Consider the following 21,161-nt stretch of genomic DNA (forward strand, 5'->3'; position numbering starts at 1 on the left):
AACCTCTTGGTATTGGTTGTACAACAGTGAATGCATCCCCATCTTTCTGACTAGTGACAGTCAAAGGCTACAGTGCTCTGTGTGTTCAATTCATATGTCCCATGGTTCCATAACAAGCTGTAAAATGCTCTAACAGGCTCACACAAACACATGCCTATATTGAGGCTAGCAAAACCTCCAATCAGTGTGTACAGGACACACCAAGGCACATACATAGTACAGATTGACTATAAGCAGTTGTGCACACTTACCTATGTAATGGTGCATACTACAGATTACAGTATGTGGTGCATGCAACACACCTCATGTCTGCTAGTACTATAATTTTAGGACATATTATACTTGATGATATATGCAGGCCTTGTGGTCAGTCCTTTGGGGGGCACATTACCTGCTACAAATAAAAGACTGCAAAACTCTACATATGTCTAGGCTACCAATACTATACCATATGGATATATACACATATACCACGTGGGTTGGAGTGAGATTAGAATCCCTAACTATCTAGTCTTATACAGTAGAAATCATGGCACTTATCGAATGCACCACAGCTTACATCTAGTATTACACTGTCAGGTGGTAGTCTTAAGGTGGCTGATATCATTAGGTCTTGTAGAAGAGGGCTGTGTGGAAGCCAGCAGCAAGTTACAGGGCCAAAAAGTGTATAGTCATCCCCTTTGGCAAAAACAAAGTGCCCACAAATTACCACATAGGTGGTAATCCATTAAGTACAGAAGAAGTAATTAGGGACCTGGGGACCCAAGTTGATAGCAATCTCTCATTTGACAACCATGCACCATAGTTTACATCTGATATTACACTGTCAACTGGTAGTCTTAAGGTGGCTGACATCATCAAGCCTTGTAGAAAGGAGCAGTGTGGAGGCCAGCAGCAATTTACAGGGCCGAAAGGTGCATGCCCATTGCAGGTGGATAGCCTATGAGGGCATCACTGTTCATTTGCAGGAGAATATATACACACATGACACATACACTAACACAATTACACATCAAATGGGTTGGAGTGAGATTAGCCCTTATCTATCTAGTCTTATAAACTATATATCACAGCACTTATCACACACACCACATATTAAGTGTGTTGCATGTGTGATTGCAGGCACAGCAATTGTGCATTACACTAACTAGGCCTGTGTTGGCCAGCATATGTGGCCTGCATTGTGATATTGCTTCATACTGTCATCTGCAGCTAGTATCCTAGCAGTAGGATAACTGCAATTATTCTAGTTATGTCTGTACAGTTACCATTATGGTCATATGTGGCTGCTTGAAGTTACACAGCCATGCCTGTGGGCAGGGACAAGTTGCCCTGTCCATACATGCATTGACAACATTATATATTATAGCACTTACTCACTTGTGTCTGGCTATGTGGTGACATTCAACAGGCACAGGGTGTGTAAGTGGAAATTGTACTGTTGCAACCTTGGCATGGATCCTTTGAGCAACAGTATGGCTGTGTGATAGTGAAGATTTACTCACCATTATTAGGGTATGTTGGACAATACAGACCTCCACACACATATTTCTGTATATAACAGGGATGCATATATAACTGTAGCTGCATGTGTGTATGATATGTATATGTGATATGTAGATATATGGGGGGTGTATGTATCATTTTAATATATATATATATATATATATATATATATATATATCAGTACATATCTATTTGCCAATACATAGCAATAGCTATACTATGCATGTGAGAGAGAGATAATGACAGATAGATATGTATACGTATAGCTGTCTGTATAGACATTTATACATAACAGATCATTTTGATGAAGGGGGCAACAGGATTGTGCTCATTTTAACCAAGTATATGGGCATGCCCAGTAGTACTGTCCGTACTAATAAGATGTCTCCAGTCCACACCTACTTGTACTCCAGTCTGGGATTTTGTATGTTACAGACATTAGCATCCGCCCCTGTTTCTGCAGTACTGCACTTCACTCAAACTGACCACAGCATTTTCGAGCCATGTGCTGTCCTTAATCTGTGAGTGCAGTTGGTAATGTTACACCATCAAACATAGTGACAGTTTTCATACCTCTCAACTGTCTTGATTTTCACAGAATATCCAGAGTTTTGCCAAATATGTTTGGTCTGTTCCTCATACATTTGTGGTGTTCTGGTGAAATATTGAATACTGACATCACTGCATTATACTACTTACAGACAAACATTTGTGTTTCAGACGTTACATCTTTCAGAGCATATGTAATAATGCAACACTTATACTTCCAGTGACTTTTTAGGTTTATGTGGAAATATTGGGCCTTTGTCCCCCCAATATTACTGGCTTTGTCTAGATATCTTGCAGTAAGAGGTATGGCAGTCTGTGAAAACACCAACATAGTACTACCGCACATGTAAAAGATGTGAGCAATTCCAGATTAGAACCATCAGCACCATCACCTATGCTAGCTTCCAGAGTCCACTGAGCGACTCAGATCACCAAACAGAAAAAAGCCATTCATCACACAATAAACAGCATAATATGTACATTGTTATCCTTCATGAGGACAGACATACAATGGTGTGACCAATATCTATGTACACTGCTGTGCTGGGGATGAGAGAACAATGGCACATGATCTGCTGTGGTATACAGTAGGTTTCATTACTCTGTATTTGGTTGTTTGGTGGAATGAAAATATACTTAAATTAAATGTACTAAACAGTGTGGTATACAGTAGTCCAAATATCATGTGAGCCCACTGTTTACCATCTCCCTTGACTGAGGTAGTGAATATTCCAACCATGAGACCTAGTGACTGTTAAGGAACACATAGTATTGGACTAGGTATTTGTAGTCCCATGTGGATGTTACATCTGTCCAATTAGCTTACCATATTTCTTTGCATAACAGCAGCAGATCCATACATATGCTGTATTATAGTAATCCTTACAATTGGTATGTAGCTTAGAGACTTACCTTGTAAATGCAGCAATTGAGACACCTGTAGTTCAGGGCTGACTCTGTGTGATGCAAGCAGTACACAACCAAAACATGGATAGGTACAGGTTTTGTGGGTTGCCTGGTATCAACACGTTTATTATATGTATGTGAGTAGGAGTAAGGTGTTAGTCCCTAGTGCCTAGGCTGTCAGTCAATGTGCTATGTGTTGTCTCTTAGCCAATGCCAGGGCATACTGGGCATGCTTACGTCTGCCTACAGGGATATCATCAGGGGGATCCTCCCCAGAGTTCTCTTGTGAGTGTGGCTGTGGTGACCTAGGCACTAGTAGGGGGCTGTGTATCCCTTCCCTTTGCTGATCCTGATGCAGCTGCTTCTGCAGGATCATGTTGTGTAGCATGGCACACACTGTGAAGATATGTGCACATGTGGATGGAGACAAGTGCTGGGCTCCACCAGATATACTGAGGCATTGGAACTGTGACTTCAACTGCCAAACCCATGCTCTATGATGTTCCTAGTTCATGTATGTGCCTCATTATGTTATCCTAAAGGCTGCACATACCTTTGTTTCTACTGGGATGGGTTCCTTTCTGTTGGCTCTGGGTCTGAGTTGAGTGCAGCAGAGCTCAGTGAGTTCTTGTAGCATCACACAACCACAGTCCAACACCAAACGAAAAACATAAAAACAATAAAACCATGTCCAGAACCTCACTGTGCAAACATACCCAGATCATTAAAAAAATAAAATTATTTTAACTTTCTTTCCTTACGTTTTTGAACACCTGGTTGATAGTTTTGCTCATATCTGTATGTGCTTCACCAGTTCTGTCCATCTACTTGTGTTTTTTACAGCTCAGTTGTCTGTCTGAAATCCTGTACACAAAATGTTTCCATATATACTACGGACACCAATACGGGGTCTGCAGGGCTGCCTATCTGCTTGCTGGATCACTCCACTTGCCTCATTTGCATGGGATTCACCTCTTTATGAGGTGATTTGCATGCCGTAGAACTTCCCGTGTTGGTGCACTTGTGTGTGCTGCTCAGCAGTTCTTACTGGATCACAAACCTGCTTACTTTCATGTAAGCAACATACCATGATGCCTACACTGTAAAAAAGATCATGTAGGCTTTATTAAATCCCCCCATAGATATAGATATACGAATAAATCAATTACTATCACACTTTACATTCAATGAATCTGTATTAAATAAGTGAATTCACTGTCTTAAATTAAGTAATCACTCTTCCTAAATTAGTTTATTTTTCTGAGTATATAATATGGCAACAAATGGTGAAGCTTTCCTAGTCTTGAAAAAAAACCCCTTAATATTCTCTTGCATGATCTAGGCAACTCTATAACTCACATAGCAGACATTTGGACAGCTGTTTACTAAAGAAATTAAAAATACTTAGTGAGGAAAATGATTGCCAAATTCTTTTTTTATTCTAAGCAGTGACACAATAGATAATGTTTTTATGTAAGGCAGCTGCCTGTGCTCTTCTTAATATTGTTGCTTGATTAAATATTTTGTTACAGTCATGCATCTACTTGGCTTTGATGCATGCCACTAATGCCTTCAGTGTTATATCTTATTACTGAATATGGTTAAGTGTATAGCCCCAACCCTTGTAAAGCATGCCATGTACCTCTCCCCAGTAGGTAGCAGTATTGTAGAAACTCGACCACATCCCTACCCAGGGATGGGCACATCAGCTTTGGCCACTCAATCCAACCTGACCGCATCACTTCCTACAATGATTGGGTGACTTGTTGATATAAGATCATCTGGGAGGAAATCAGGGATTCATACTATTGAATATAAATGCAATCAGATGTAATTGCATAAAGGTACCTAAAGCAAATATTCTCACATGATAAAAAGCAGATCTAGAATGATCAGTCAACACACAACTTGCTGACAGCAAACTGGACAAATCAAACTCATTGAGCAATGCACCCATGAAAACTGCATGCAGCATCAACTTTGAAATCATTTTTGGATGGGGGCAAGTCCCTTCCATTCCATACCTTCTTTCATATGTATGCTAACTCCATGAATAGCACAGCTGTTAGGAAATGTGAAAATCCCCCCAAAAGGGAGAAAATATCTTGGGCATGCATAATCTCACTGTACAATCATATAAAGTAAAACACTTCCAGAAAAAGATTTTATGAGATGTTCAGTTTGGAAAAAGGTGAACAAGACTGTACAAAAATATGTTTTCATCATTTAGACATAGAGAGTATATACAGACATATATGCACATATCCACACATAGAAGAAAAAAATGTTACTAAGACAACATTGTGCTAAAATAGCAACTCACAAACAGACAGAATGAGGCTCGCCATGGCAGAAGTCCACCAAAAAGAATTTATTAACTGCAGTAACCAAAGTAAGCGCTTTCACGTTTTACAACACTTCATCAGACTTTTACAACTACTACTGTTTCCAACCACATTTAAATAATGCTCCTAATGCTCAATTAATCAATCACATCATTAAGAAAACACTTACATTCTAAAAGCAACAGTCACATTTTCACACCATCAAAAACATATACAACCATATAAAACATGAATCAAAACATCAATATTCTCATATATTAAAATATATATATATATAAAAATATATTAAAAAACGTGTTTGTGTATATGTATCAGAATCATAAACACATATAAGAACATATGTAATAAATGTATATAAAAATATATATGAATATATAAAATATATATACACATATATATTCCTGTGCTAATATATTAATACTAATGGGCATAGGGACGTGCTGCTAAAAATGGTTTCAAAGTTACCCTCTATATTTATAGAGAAGCAACTTCGACCAGTTGTAAATGAGACCACTTTGATATTGAAAGATACACAAGATTTCTTGGAAAGTTATGGTAATTACATTTTGAATAATGAAGATGCTTATAGTGATTTATTGGTCACATTAGATGTGGTTTCCCTTTTTACTTCAATTCCAAATGATACAGGAATGGAATTTTTGAGATTATTTTTGAGATTATTTTTGATTGCGAAAGGAACATCCAGAGGTTCCATCATTAAGATTTTAGCTTTACTTGAGTTAGTATTAAGTAATAATGTCTTCTTATATGAGAATGTTTATTATTTACAAAGAAAAGGTGTTGCAATGGGTACTCCATGCTCTAACTCATATGCCAACTTGATGTTGGCATATTGGGAAAGTATATATGTGTTGTCAAATGCTATATATAATAAACACATTAAATTCTACAAGCGTTTTGTGGATGATGTGTTTTTGACATGGAGAGGTACAGAAACAGAGTTGAATGATTTTATTGAATACATCAATGGCACCGCAATTTTCTGAGATTTGAACAGAAACAATCTTATGAAAAGATGGAATTTTTGGATGTTCAGGTGATTAAGATAAATGGTGAGATACATTGTGAGATATATAGGAAGCCATGCTGGAAAAATAATATGTTACATAGAAGCAGCATGAATCCTAAACATATATATCATAATATAGTGAAAGGTCAGACACTAATGACATCACGCCTCACTACAAGTGATGAGAGTTATAATAAAAAACAGGAGATGTTGGTTAATAACTTACAAGAAGTTGAAGTTGTATATAAAATGAATAATTCAGTAAGGAAAGGAAAAGGGAGACCATATCTATATAATAATGGTGGGAGTAATATTGATAATAAGAATAAAAAACAATGTAATGATGAAAATAAAGTGATGATTCCCTATACAAATATGAATAAAGGGATTAGAGGAATAATAGAAAAGAACTGGGAAATATTGACTACTGATGAGAAGATAGTTGAAATAGTAGGTCAAAAACCTTGTTTTTCATATAGGAATACAAAATCACTCAAGAGGCTGTTATGCTATGAAGATAGTAATAATAAAAATACATTTATGAAGTCAAGTAGACATGGCACATTACCTTGTGGAAGCTGTAATCATTGTTCATACATGTCTGGAAATGATTATTTTATACATCCAGATACGAATTATAATTATAAATTTAATTTTTATGCTGACTGTAAGTCAAGGAATTTGATATACATAGCTGTTTGTCAGACATGCTCATGTTTTTATGTAGGCAAGACAAACAGGAGTCTTAGGAACGGGTTCGTGAACATGTTTATGCTATAAATAAAGAAGATGAAAACAATGCTCTTGCTCGGCATGTCCTAGACAAAGGCATGACACATAAGTTTAGATTCAGTGTTTTAGAATTGATTAGGGTAACAAACAGGTTGGGTGACATACAGAATTACACTGAAGAACGTGAAAACAAATGGATAATAAGATTACAAAGCCACAGGGGATGTGGGCTAAATTAAAGGGTAACTTTGAAACCATTTTTAGCAGCATGTCCCTATGTCCATTAGTATTAATATATTAGCATAGGAATATATATGTGTATATATATTTTATATATTCATATATATTTTTATATACATTTTTTACATATGTTCTTATATGTGTTTATGACTCTGATACATATACACAAACACATTTTTTAATATATATATATATATATATATATATATATATTTTTTTTTTTTAATATTTGAGAATATTGATGTTTTGATTCATGTTTTATATGGTTGTATATGTTTTTGATGGTGTGAAAATGTGACTGTTGCTTTTAGAATGTAAGTGTTTTAAGTGTGTTCTTAATTATGTGATTGATTAATTGAGCATTAGGAGCATTATTTAAATGTGGTTGGAAACAGTAGTAGTTGTAAAAGTCTGATGAAGCACTGTAAAATGTGAAAGGGCTTACTTTGGTTACTGCAGTTAATAAATTCTTTTTGGTGGAGCCTCATTCTGTCTGTTTTTGAGTTGCTATTTTGAATCTGAAGAGGCTCCTAACCCTGAAGCTGTTTATTTGAACTTTTTTCTAATTGTGCCAACATCACAAAATGACTATCAAAGTTGTTATGAGTTAGTTGCACTACCCATGTTTATTTACCTCTTGTTCTTTGTGTATCCGCCATTCAGACTCAAACACCAGTTTTGCTTCAAAATGTAGCCAGGTCTTGAAGTTAGTTACAGGATACCAGGAAATAGGACAATGCAGATAGGATGGGTACACTGGGATACAGAATAAGTAATGCAAACAAGCCTGTGTCTTTGAATTGCATTCATTACTATGTAAAAAAAAGTATATATCTCTGAATTGCATCCATTACCACACATTAACAGTTAGTGTCTCTATAAGAACAGAATACCATGTTTTGTATTGTAGTTCTAATTCCCACATTATAGTTTATTTGTCATTGGTCTGGTGAATGAGATGAAGGCCTACTAGCCATCAAGGCATTTGCTGCCACAGAGTCAATACTGGAGCTTACTAATGCCCATGTATCCATGTGGTGCCTTCTTGAAGACATGCATTTAATGGTTGGAGTTTATCTGAGAGAGGGAATTTATTCTGTAGGTGTGGAAGTCATTGAGATACAAAGCTGTCATGTTTCATGGTAAAGGCTGGTATTTTTATTTAGTCCAAATGTCATTTTTTGTGTTCAGTTTCCTGATGGGTATTGTAAACAAAGGGTTTCAAATAGTAAGAGGAATGTTCTATGAATCAGAAATAGGACTCCTGTTAGAATCCAATAAGACACAATGAAAACCAAAAGTATTACCGTAGTCTCTGGCTATAAGAGAAGTCCTGAAATCTTTTAATTTTCTGTGAGAAATTTGTGTACCTTCTCTAGCGTACCTTCTCTATTTGCACCAAATGATTTGTGGGCATATTACAGAATAGGGTGCGCTGTTGTTTAATTGGTCTGATAACAGCTGTATACAGGGAGACCTGACTATCATGACTGTATACCCCCACAGTGGATCATCTGGAGTGTTTCTTATGTTGTTGAAGACAGCAGTGGCATTATGGGTATTGAATAAAAGGATCATCATATGCAGACTATTAATTTTTCAACTTGTTTTTATTCCACTTCATTTGCATATAGTGTTGGTATGAGCGCCAGATGCTAAACTGCTGCTTTGTTGACAAAAAAGAAAATAAGGTAATGTCAACTGCATCATTTATGTGCAGTATAAAGTACCATTTAATTGGAGGTGGTGTGTGTTTTCTTAAGGTAAATGATTTCAGTTTAACAACCATAAGTTTATTTGGAAAGTCAGATAATGGAGTAATGTTTGGCATCTGAGAAAAGGATGCCAAAAAAAGAGTAGCTGCAGGACAGAACCTCGATGATCTCATTTTAAACAAGGAATGGAGAGGATATAATTCCTTCCATTCATAGCTGCAGTGTGATATCATATCTATAGTTATGGAACCAAGTTATTACAGCTTCATGTACCTTTAATTACCTAGGCACAAATCTGTTATGGGGTATTGTATCAAATGCTTTAGCCATATCAAGGAGCTGCATCAAGGGGGAGCATTGATGAATATATCTTCAGTCATCTGTCACCTGTTCAGCTGGTGAATCTGGGCATCTTGAGGCAATGTTACAATTGCCTCATGTACACAGACAACCCACTCCTTCTCCCACAAAACACAAATACATGTGAGAGATGCAACTATATAGCCAAACTGGAGGCTGAGCTCTCTCAACTCAGGACTGGCAAGACCAGACATGAGGAGAAGGAAACCACACACACCACAAACCCAGTTTCACATAGAACTATCACAACTGCAAAACAAACACATAAACACACAAAGACATACTCGGAGGCACTGATCAAAAATCTACCAAAACTACAGAGGCCTCCAAAGCAGACACCCAAGCAACTGCCACCTCAAGACATAAGACATGCAACACATAGTTCTCAAAGTCAGTGTGCTAAACAGTCACAGCCCTTAAGGCCAAACACAATGCCAGACACACTTGTTATAGGTGACTCCATAGTCAGACACACTGACGTCCCACTCACCAGACTGAACAAGGAAAAGATCACAGTAAGCTGCCTGTCAGGTGCTAGAATCCGCCACATAACACAAGCACTCAGGTCACTCCACAGCAAGTACAAGTATGACTCAGTCATTGTCCATGCCGGTGTGAACGACCTGAGATGTACCTCCCTGGACTACATGAAAAGAGACATAGAGGAGCTCTCAGATTATGTAGCCCAGGCCGGTATGACCCTGACCCTGAGCAGTATCCTACCCTCACCAAGAATGATGCCACAATACAGAGACAAAATGATCAGCTTTAATAATTGGCTTAATTACTGGTGTCATTCTAAGGGGATCCAATGTCTGTCTGCCTGGGATGACATGCTTGACAAGCCACACTGCTTCTCAAGGGACGGCTTGCACCTGTCACCCCTGGGCTTCCGGATATTGGCAAAGGCTCTTGCCACCCCCATAGTGCCTTTTTAGGCAAGGCTCAAATGATAAACCTACCGCCCTAGAAAACAAAAATGGAGAAAAACTAAGGGTAATACTGCTCAATGCCAGAAGTCTAAACCTCAAGATGCATGCCCTCGAAGCCCTCCTAAGTATGGAGAACATTGATGTCTGTACTGTGACTGAAACCTGGTTCAAGGCTCCTGAGAGCACCCCAGCACTATCAGGTTATACCTCATATCATGCGTTCCGGCCACAAAACCCGGACCGAACCACAAAAGGAGGGGGAGTATCCATATTCATAAAGGATACCCACACCTCCAGGTTAGTGGCAATGCACGAAGCATCAGAGACCATCCAGGTGCAATTAACCATAGGTAAAACTGCCCTACAGTTTGTAACATGCTACAGACCACCTTCTCAAACTCAGGAAACCCACACAGCCTTCCTGAAGACACTGGAGAGTATGAATGTCTCTCCAAAGACCATCATATTGGGTGACTTCAACTACCCAAACATAGACTGGGAACATTACTCAAGCCCCAACACCCTAGCCCAAAGGTTCCTTGAGTTCATAAACTCAAATGCTATGGAACAACTAGTCACCATTCCCACAAGAGGAGAAAATATACTAGACCTGATCATCACAAACATGGGGACAAAATGCTCCACACCAGAAGTATATCCCTCATTGGTGAGATCAGACCATAAATTAATCTCACTGGAGATCCACATCCCGCTCCCACCCCCAGCAAAAAAGACCACAGTGAAGAACTTCTCAAAAGCAAACTTCACACTTCTTAAAACATGATTGGTAGCCTTCAAGGCCCACGAGCCAGTGGAAACCACAACCCACACTGCTGAAACCCTTACAAATGCCTTCTACAAGCACCTCCAGGAATGTATGGATCAAGCAATCCCTAATAAAATCAAGACCCTTTCCACCAAAGGCAGGCACCGAGTCTGGTGGACCCCAGCCATAAACAAACTCTACAACAAGAGGAGAAAGCTACTACATGACAGAGCAAAATCCCTAAAAGGGAAGGCATCTCTGATCAATACTAGCAAAAAACTACGATCACTCATAAAATCATCCAAGGCCAACTTTGAGAGAAAAATCGCTAATGACACAAAAGACAATCATAAAGCCTTCTTTAGCTATGTTAGAAACCTGGGTGGAAACTCCCAGATATGCTCAGAATTAGTCCAAAATGATAAAAAATCACTGAACCCACAGACATTGCCAACATACTGGCAGACAGGTTCAGTGCAAATTTCTCCCTCCCTCCCCCAAAAGGAGAAATATCTATCCCACCAGAGTCTAGCCTCCCAAACATCTCAGATGCCCAGGTGAGAGCTGCTCTCTAAAGCAAAAAACACAGCATCAATGGGACCAGACGGTGTCCCCAGCTGTGTGCTACACGAACTCAATGAGGAACTAAACCCACACATAAGGCTGCTGTTTAATCTTAGCCTTACTACAGGATACGCACCCAAAGAATGGCGTACGGCAACTGTGGTCCCACTCCACAAAGGCAGTGCTTCTACAGACCCTGGAAATTACCGCCCCATAAGCTTGACGAGCATTGTCTGCAAAGCTATGGAGAGGATCATAATGGAACTCATAAATAAAGACATTGGGGACCTACAGACACTGGATCCTACCCAATTTGGCTTTGTCAAGGGCAGATCCTGCCTCTTGAACTTGGTTGACTTTTTCGAAACAGTCACTAAGGCCATTGATGAGGGTAAGGCAGTTCACACAGCCTACCTTGACCCAGCAAAAGCGTTTGACACAATACCCCACTCGGGCATTATAGAAAAGCTCACCAGCTTAGATGTAAACTCATATGTCACAAGATGGGTTGCAAACTGGCTCAAGGACAGAACACACAGGGTTAGAGTTGCTGGTGCCATGTCAGACTCTAAGCTGGTCACGAGCGGTGTCCCACAGGGCTCAGTCCTGGGCCCCTCTTGTTCGGCATTTATTTTTCTGAAGTGCAGGCAAACATAGGGGGATTGTGGCAGACAAAATTTGCAGATGACTGCAAACTGGGCACCATAATTGACACTCCATCAGACACAGACATCCTCCAGAGAGGTCTCATAGAAATGGATAACTGGTGCCAGAGCCATGGCCTTAAGCTAAATGCCAAAAATGTATAGTCATACCCTTTGGGAAAAACAAGGTAACCCTAATTACCACATAGGTGGTAATCCATTAAACACAGAAGAAGTTATCAGGGACCTGGGGACCCAAGTTGACAGTAACCTCTCTTTTGACACTCACATTGCCAAAGTGGTTAGGAAGACCTTCTACATTGCCCACCTGATCATGAAGGGATTCACATCCAGATCAGGAGAGGTCATTGTACCCCTGTACTCTTCACTTTTCAGACCAATGATTGAGTACAACGCCCCATTCGAATGTACCTTACCCGACACCTGCAGCAGTTGGAAAGACCCCAAAGGTTCCTCACCAAAAGGATAAAGGGGCTCAAACATATGTCATACGATGCCCGACTGAAGAAACTCCAGCTCTATTCAGTCGCATACCATCTGCTCAGAGGTGATCTGTGCCTGACATACAAGGCCATGTCCAACCCGAATTAATGGACATGCTCCACCTCAAAAATCCAAATCCACCAGAGCCACGAGAGCAAGAGACTTAAACCTCAACATGGATATAAATAGGACATGCTGGAGGGACAGATTCATCACCCAGAGACTCCCTACACTATGGAACAGAATCCCAGTCCATGTGAGGCAGAACCCCTCACTGACTCTGTTCAAGAGAAATCTTGACGAGTGGATGGGAGATCGTAGGTTTACCCCGAGAATCATCTCTGTATCACTGCTGGACAGAGGCTCAGCAAACTAATGGGTATAGTATTCTCATCCTAAGGGGTGGTGAAAGCCACACACACTCTGGCTAGGCTTATAAATGCCCTAGGGCAGATAGCCTAGTATGAACCTATGAACCTAAGTATGAACCTATGGTTGCACTTGAAGAGATTATGTTGTTTAACATACAAGCTCTACTTTTGAAAAACTACTCTGGGTCACATCAGGAGAAAAAAGTTTCCCCATATCTGTTTAATATGCTTCAAAATGTTTGCTTTATAAAAATAGATACGCCACCTCCTTGCTCATGGGATAAAACTGAATGGAAAAAAACGTATAAAGGACAGGTCTTTAAACTATGTTTCTTTGAAAGCATGTACCATGATTCTATCAAAGAAAAGTAAGTCCCTAGACAGCTGAGTATTTTATTTTAATATGCTTGTGAGGCTGACTGGGCTGTTATTATTGGGTCTCAAGAAGGGTCTCCCCTGTGGATTGGGACTAGAAAAGCCTGATTTCAGACATCAGAGACACAGCTAGTTTTAATGCTCTACTAAAATGTACACACTAGGGGTTAACTACACTATTTGCACAAATTAGGCTCCTTGGTATCTTATCTGGTCCCATGGAATAAGTATTTCTATCCTGACTGATGATAGAAGCAGCCATTTTGGATGCAACCTCTGGTGGAATCATGTGGCACATGGAAAGAGTAGATGGGGGTCTGCTTGAGGCCATTTTGGATGGACATGACTTTAGTCTTGTTGCTCTGGGTTGGATAACATTCAAAAGATTCATACAGTGTTTGCGTTGAATGCTTAATTGTTTTCTAACTCCATCATTTAGGTTTATGGTAGAATCGTCTACAATTTTCCACACTGAATTTATAACGCTACCAGTTTAAGTTTATTGTAGAATTTTCTACTGTATTTACCCCTCATCAGATGAATTTGCCAGGATAGTCATTTAAGGCGTTGTAGAGGGCAATGAGTGACTCACTAACAAGTTACAAGATGGCCTAACATACAACCTAAGTTAATTGACCAAAGGTGATATCTTAATGGTCCATAGTTACTGCTTGAAAAATCCTTAAAGATGATATCATTTTTTATTAGTTTTGTCACATAAGAGGAAGGTAACAGCAGTGTGGTCACTTCAAAAAGGGAGTAGGGAGATGTTTAGCTTAGGACTGGCAGTAGGGATGTTTGGCAAGATGATATCCAATATAATTCTACCACTTGTTAACATTTTTGTCACAAAATAGAGGCTGTTCCTATTTATGAAACTTAGTAGATTTTGCATTTGATTTATTTGAACTATAGCTTTCCCCGGCAAGGTAGCAGCCATGTTCTTGAGGTGACATGGAAGTGGGAGCAATAAAATATTTGTTATCTAATCATGGAGTATTACTTGTCCACATTTTGATTTGATAAACCTGCTTTAGAAAGATTGCTTTATAATAACAGATACACCACCTCCTTGCTCGTGGGATCAAACTGAATGGAAGAGAGGTATAAAGGACAGGCCTTTAAACTATATTTATTTGAAAGCATGTACCATGATTCTGTCAAAGACAAGTAAGTCCCTAGACAGCCGTGTATTTTATTTAGGCTACAGGCATTGATGAGTCCCTACTTCATGTTATTGCTACCAGTGGAGTTTAATATGAGATGTCCATTAATGTAACCATGTCTAAAAAGGCAAGAATAAAAGAGTCTGTTCAGCACCCTATTCACTTTGAGGAGAGATGTACCTCATCCTTTGCAGAGTAGGGCTAGGCCTTACATATTTTCATCAAAGCAGTCAGGCAGTGAATCCTGCTGAAGTGGCACCATGACCTGAACCAGTTGTTGAAACCAGTAATCTTTTTTTGCATATTTTGATATCATTCACGGTGAAGGATAGATCTCCCTAATTGAAAAGATTTACCAGTCTGGGTAAGGACATCCAGATGTTTAGCAGCATCCCTCTGCATTAGAGGAAGAGAACAGTATGCTGTGTCCAACACAAACAATTCCACCATAGACACTTACAAAGACATGATTATTATAAAAATGTGGATTCATTTAATGATCTCAGGGATGTCCCTAATCTTAGCTCCAGGAAAGTGGGTACAGTGATGGCAGAGTCAGTGCATCAGTTATGAATGTTTTCTGTAGCTCACTTACTTCTTAAATGTGACACATTATGAGATTATTAGTCATTCAATTTTTCATGCAATCTCCTTTCTACCTGACCAAGATGACTTCACACAGTATCTCATGATATTCTGCTAAAGAAGGCTGCACAATAGTCTTCATTCCACAAATGTTATCTCCTGTTCTGTTTTTGATTACTCTGTGCTTCACAGCTTCAGTTTTGCCAGATATTTGGTCATAAATATTCTTTCTCTTTCTGTCTGTCTCTCTCTCTCTCTCTCTCTCTCACACACACACACACACAAAACACACACAAACACACACACACACACACGCACACCACACTCACACCACACACGCACACACACGCGCACACACACACATCACACACGCACACCACATGCACACTTCACACACACACGCAACACACAGACACACATACACCACGCACACCACACACACACACACACACCACACACACACACACACACACACACACACACACACACACACACACCACACACACGCACACCACACACACACACACACACACACACACACACACACCACACACACACACGCACACCACACACACACACACACACAACACACACACACACACACACACACACACACACACACACACACACACACACACACACACACACACACACACACACACACACACACAAACACACACACACACACACAGACATACACACACACACACACACACACACACACACACACACACACACACACACACACACACACACACCACACACACACACACACACACACACACACACACACACACCACACACACACACACACACACACACACACACACACACACACACACACACACACACACACACACACACACACACACAACACACACACACACACACAACACACACACACACACACACACACACACACACACACACACACACACACACACACACACACACACACACACACACACACACACACACACACACACACACACACACACACACACACACACACATACACACACACACACACACACACACACACACACACACACACACACACACAAAACACACACACACACACACACACACACACACACACACACACACACACACACACACACACACACACACACACACACACACACACACACACAAATACACAGCAGGCAGAGCTGGAACTAGCACATTGTGACCTTGCCAAGAAAATGAAAAAAAATTCTTTGGTTTAAAGAGAAATAAATGCTCGAGTTTGTTTTAAAGAAAAATAAATAACCTTAACATCCTTGCTTCAGGACCAGCATGAGTCACAGAGAGCAGGCTGCATATGTGTGCATCAGAACATACACACACATGAGATTGAGCTGGTTGTGTATGTGTGCATAAGAACACACATGCACAAGAGCTTCAGCAGGCTGTGTATGCTGGCACCAAAACATACACACACAGGAGACTGAGTGAGCTGTTTATGTGTGCGTCAGAAGATATGCTCACAGAAGATTGAGAAGGCTGACTCCTGAAACCATATGACACAGTGTCAGGATGTGCATACACAGGGAGACTGCATTCAGCAGACGTGAGTAGTTGTGCAGACTTTACAAGCAGCAAAAACTGGCTTCAACAGAGCAATGCCATGAAAAGTGAGTGCAGAACTCAAACTGCATACGTGTCTGTGAGAGTAAAATGCTCCAGTTAAGGGCAACGTCAAGTTAATTGACTTTGCTCACAGTCAAACTGTGAATCTTAATTATTATGCAGCCAGAGAATTACTCTCCACACCAACTGCTAGGCCTCCTTACCTTTTTTATTTTTTTTGTGTGTGATGATCACAGTCTATCAGTGTCAGTCATGGTTTCCTAGTTTTGTTGTTTAGATGATGGGTAGGATGATGAAATTTATAGTTGTGATTCCATGCATGTGGTCTACCTGGCCAACTGCCAGGTATGTATGTCCTTCTATGTTGGCGAAACGGACAAAAAGTTCAGGAACCATATTAGAAAGCATGTGTATAACATTAGTAGACAGACAGAAACAAGTGCACTAGCTAAACATGTCATGCAGCATAACCCCACACACCCCTTTAGATTTATGGTGATTGAGAACATTGTGCCCAGTGAATGGAGAAGTAATGTTAGAAATAGAACAGAAACATCAGAACTTAAATGGATTATTAGGATGATGTCTAATACAGGTAGGGGTTTGAATGATAAGATATGTATTAACCACTAGAGAATTGAAGAGATAGGATGCCTGCCAGAATATATATATATATATATATATATATATATATATATATATATATATATATATATGTATATATATTTATATATATGTATATATATATATATATATATATATATATATATATATATATGGTTCCCATTCAGAAGCCTGAAACATCATAAGCCTGAAAATCAAAATCCTGAAAGCCCAAAATATTGAAAGACCAAAATCCTGAAACTCAAAATCCTGAAAACACAAATAATGCTAATATGTCACTATAAAGACACTAATATCTACCAACTGACCTAACCCCAATATTTGTCACTATTGCATACATGCCTAACCCTAACTCACCTTAAAATACCCCTAACCCCTAATAAGCCCAAACCAACACACTTACCTGATCCCAACGCATGACCTAACACCACAGGGCTAACAATAGCAAAGCCACAATGACATCAGTATGTCTATTTTGTGTTTAATTTTCAGGCTTTTGGTTTCAGGATTTTGATTTTCAGGCTTATGATGTTTCAGGCTTCTGAATGGGAACCATATATATATATATATATATATATATATATATATATATATATATATATATATATATGCTGCTTTTTATGTATGCTATTATCCTTTATATGTTATTTTGTGCATTATTGTTGCTTGTACAGACCATTGATGTACTAGACCTATTTTATAATCTGCAACTTTAAGGCCGAATTGGCCAAGTGACCTAATTGGCTGAGTTGTTTTTTTTTAAATGGTGTCCTTTGTTTTTTTCTGTAATGTCTGATGAAGCAGCAAAGGTGCTGTGAAAGTGCTCACTATCATTAAAAGTTTATGCCTTGTGCTGCCGTGACTTGGTCCTTTGCTATTTTTTACTGTGTATTTTGTTTTTGCATGTTGCACCATTTATCCTTACTGTCCTTACTGTTTACTTTATACAAAACAGCTAGACTAATCTGGTTGTATTCCTATCTATCTCCAAGAGAAATCACTGTTCTAAATACTACTTTACATACAGAGCAAGCAAGTGCTGGTGATTTTAAGTTCTTACTAGATCCAAGACAGCATACAAAATGTTATTCTGACTTTCTGAGATAGCCCTTACATTGATAATACACAGTACTGCTGAGTCATTTCAGATCACATACTTCTTGACATCTCTACTAAAGTTTCCCAGTCTCACAGAACTCAAAATTTAATATATATTTGTAATCTTGCACCTGCTAGGAAGCCACAGCAATAAAGGGCACTTTACATGTAAAAATCTAGTAATTATCTCTGTCTTAAAACAATAGAAAGAATTTCCTAGCCCGGACATCCTGTCTCCGAGCTTGAGATCAAACAAAGTTGTAAAATTCTTTAATTAACAGCTTTTATCCAGCAGGGTGCACTGTGGTTAAATTTTTGAAGCTCAGTACAACATTTAATTTTAATCCTAACATATAGTTCTCTGAATTTGTAAAACAAGCCTGTGGATTATATTAATATTTACAATGACATAGAATGAGCTACAAAATTCTATCGTGGCAGCCCCTAAGTTTTTCACTTCCCCGAGAACTAAGCTAGTTTTTCAAGTGTCCTTTGAGAAATGTTGTGTGAGAGTCATGAGTCTATCTGGGTATACCTTACCCCATTCCCTGTCTTGAGAGCCCATCTGCGTTGGCATTGCTAATCCCACTGCGGTGCTCCACTGACATATCATATGCTTGCAACCCTAAGCTCCACCTTAGTATCTTGGAATTTTGCTGGCTGGCTCAATGTAACCATGTTAGGGGATTGTGATCTGTAACTACAGTGAATTTCCTTCCATACAGATAAGGCTGAAGTTTCTGCAGTGCCCACACTATGGTTAGACATTTCTTTTCTACAGCTGCATAATATTCCTCTCTGGGTTGGAGCCTATGACTGAGATAACCCACTGGGTGCTCTTCTCCCTCTGAAGAAATATGGCTAAGTACAGCCCCCACCCCATGGCTCAAAGCATCCACCTGCACACCAAATTCTTTGCTGTAATCTTGACTGGTTAACACAGGGAATCCTCCCAAAGCTTCTTTAAGCTTCTGGAATGCCTGATCACATGCTGGGGTCCACACTACCTTATCTGGTCTGTTTTTCCTTGTCAGGTCTGTGAGGGTAGCAGCTATGGTACTATAATTGGGGATGAACTTTCTGTGGTATCCTGCTTCCCTATGAATGCCCTCTCTCCTGCTTTTTGGTAACAGGTACAGGCCATACCTGAATGGCTTCCACTTTGACAGATTCAGGCATGATCTTGACAAAGCCTGGGAGGTCCTGGGTGAAAGCGCTTGAGTTCAACTTGGTTCGTTGTGGAATTGTTTTGTGCTTATTTTCATGTTTTGTGAACAACGTGCAGTTTCGAATTGTAGAAAGGCACAATAAACTTTTTATTGCACGCTGTCAGTCCATTTCAAAGCTTTATTTTACCTGGTTGGTAAGGCAGTTTCGTTTTGGTGGTTTTTAGACCTCTGCAATACCCATCTGACATTTGCTGGGCTTAATGGTCAACCCTTTCCTTTGTAGTTTGCCCAGCACCTCCATTACATGCTGAAGGTGCTCTTGCCAGGGATGTCTGTAGATGACAATATCATCTAGGTAAGCAAGGACAAACCCTCCTGCTCCTGCTAGGATATGATTCATCAGCCTCTGGAAAGTTGATGGGGCATTTTCATCCCAAAGGGCATCTTTGTGAACTCATACAAGCCAGAAGGAGTCACAAAGGCTGGCTGACCTCCCTCTAGCACTGGGAGTCAAGGGCACCTGTCAGTAACCCTTGGCAAGATCAATGGTGGTAAGATACTTAGCCCCACCCAGCTGCTCTAGGGCTTCATCTGTCCTAGGCATGGGATAAGCATCTGACTCTGTGTGACTATTTAATTTCCAGTAGCCCACACAGAACCTGGTGCTACCATCCTTCTTTGGTACCAGCACCGCTGGGGAGGCCCAGGGACTGTTGGAATCCTGAATTACCCCTAATGCCAACATTTCCTGTATCTCCTCTGTCAGATTCTGTTTGACTCTCTCAGGCACCCTGTAAGGGGGCCTGCCTAATAGGCCTTTGGGGTCCTGTATTCACCAGGTGCTGCACCAGGTGGGTGCATCCTGGTTTCCCAGTGAACATGTCTCTGAACACCTGTAACACTGCTCGAATTTCTCAAACCTGGGTAGGGGATAGCTACTGGGAAATTGCTACCCCTTCCACTGAGGTGTCAGCCCAAGCCTCACTGAGGAGATCAGTCCCCAGATCTCCCACAGACTCCTCCTGTAATCCACTGCATAAACTTAGCACAAGGGCCTCCCTATCATGGTAAGGTTTCATCCTGTTAACATGGTAATATTTGTGCCCCTGCCTCCTGCCTAGCAGTTCTACCATGTAGTTAGCATCACTGGCCTTCCTTACCACCTTGTAGGGTCCTTCCCAAGCTGCTTGCAGCTCGTTGTGTCTGACAGTTATGAGAACCATTACCAGCTGCCCTACAGCATACTTTCTAGCTCAAGCGTTACTGTCATACTAAACCTTTTTCTGCTGTTGGGCTTCTGCCAGGTTCTCCAAGGTGAAGCCCATGAGCTCCCTGAGCCTTTTCCTGAGGTTTAGGATGTATGCCACAACAGACTCCTTGTGAGATT

This window comes from Protopterus annectens, chromosome 9.part0, assembly GCF_019279795.1.
Source record: "Protopterus annectens isolate FY-2018-M chromosome 9.part0, PAN1.0, whole genome shotgun sequence".
Lineage (NCBI taxonomy): Eukaryota > Metazoa > Chordata > Ceratodontiformes > Protopteridae > Protopterus > Protopterus annectens.